Source organism: Verticillium alfalfae, genomic scaffold (assembly GCF_000150825.1).
Source record: "Verticillium alfalfae VaMs.102 supercont1.2 genomic scaffold, whole genome shotgun sequence".
NCBI lineage: Eukaryota > Fungi > Ascomycota > Sordariomycetes > Glomerellales > Plectosphaerellaceae > Verticillium > Verticillium alfalfae.
The window spans coordinates 277,273-279,139 of NW_003315037.1; positions in this window are offsets into that span (position 1 = coordinate 277,273).

Here is a 1,867-nt window from a genome sequence, read left to right on the forward strand (position 1 = left end):
GCGGCAAGACGGTGGACGGGGCGGGGAACTGACGGCCCAGCCGGCGGCTTACCTGAAGAAGGATGTGCCAGCAGTCACCCCCCACGCGCGGGTGGATAAGAGGGCACTCGGAGATGCCTCTGGCAATCCAATCAAATCTGCTGACGATATTGTCAAACTGGACAAGGTCGAGACGCCAGAGCATGAGAGAGACGAAAGAGGCGCGACACCGGCCAAGCCAAAGGCAGCAAAATCGACCGCCACGTCGACGAAACGAGAGTCGCAGTTGCCAGTGACACCACAGGCCGGCAAACCGCTGTACCGAGTGGGACTCAGCAAGCGTTCGAGGATTGCGCCTCTGCTGAAGTCGCTCCGGAAGACAGGAGGCGGGACGGAAACGAAATGAGGCGACGCTATATTAAGTATATTAAGATGATGGACGACATGGCGCGCGTGCTGTACCAGTGCAGCGCAGGTATGGAGCGTGTGGCGAAAGAATACCCCGGTATGCATACAGTGCAAGCACAGCGAAGGAAATAGACGTCAATGCTTCTCAACACTCGTGCTCCACGTGTGTTGTTCCCCATACCAATCCATGTGACTTGAGCACTACACGTGCGATTGTCCCCCAGTCTCCATCGCGCGTCTTTTCCAAGGCAGGTCGGCCGCGGACGAGATGCCCAGGAGGTGCTGGACTCCCGCGGCTAGCGATGGTGCATTTAGCAGCCAGGCCATTTCGGGGGCATCATGGGAGGGCTGAATGGTGACGGGAGGGTCATGTTGCGCCCTGGACGGCGAGGTGGGCGTGGGACCCCCCATGCACGTCGTTCGTCTTGGCCGCGCCGCTGTCCACTCTGGCAATCTCACGTCATGTGGTGATTTGACGAAGGCGCCAGAGCCCCCCTCGAGGAGAGGCTGGCTGCTAGGAGAGGATCCCCCGTGCGGCATGGGTCAGGTCTTCAAGAATGTGTCCTTGGGGACATGTGTCTCGGAGGACAGGTGGGAGAGCTGGCAGGCAGGCAGGGTGGCAGGTTGGAGGCTCAATCACATCACCCGAGTCTTCTGCAGCGTGCATTTCACGGAGACGGCCATCCGGAACAGCGGGGCTGTCCGCTGAGGCTGCCGGCGACAGCGCTCTCAGCAGGGAGGCGCTGTGCCGCAGTTCAGCACCTCGCGGCCGTCTCTCGAGGTGCCCGATGGTCCTTACCTACCTACCTTTGGTACCTAGGTAGGTAAGGTACCTAGGTACCTCCCAGGTCGTCTTGGTACGGGTCGGCACAGGGCAGCATAGGGCAGCGTAGCGCAGTACATGCAGCATAGGGCAGGCACTGAATGACGGGATTGACGCACAGGCGGCGCACAGGGGTGAGTGAGGGGTGATGAGGGTTGAGGGTTGAGGGTTGAGGAGGGGTTGGCGGCTGGCTGGCTGGCTAGAGGGGCAGACTCAGAAAGGCATGGAGGGGTACAGTACCTGTCCACTGCCAGGCGTGTCCCGCAACTCTGAGGTACATTCTGACCAACCCAACTTTAGCGCGGAACTTGAATCCGCCAGCTGGACTGGAAGAACGGGGGAGACCGAACTTCGGCCGGTTTTCGTGACTCGTTCTCGATTTTTTCCCCCGAGTCCCTTTCCGTCTTGCGTGCGATCTGACTGATGACTGTTGTCTTTTCTCGTTGAGGCACAGCCGAATTGAATCACGTACGCGAAGGACGTCCGACTTGCGATCAGTCCGTCGTCGCTGCCTCTCTCCCTCTCCCCCTCACTCTGAGCCTTGGAACATCCTCCTCTCCAATTACTTCTCTTCTCCCTTCGTCCTGCGCGACTTTAACCCCCCCCCCTCCCTCTTCGAACTCCATTGACAGACCGACTCGAGATGGCTTCAAACGG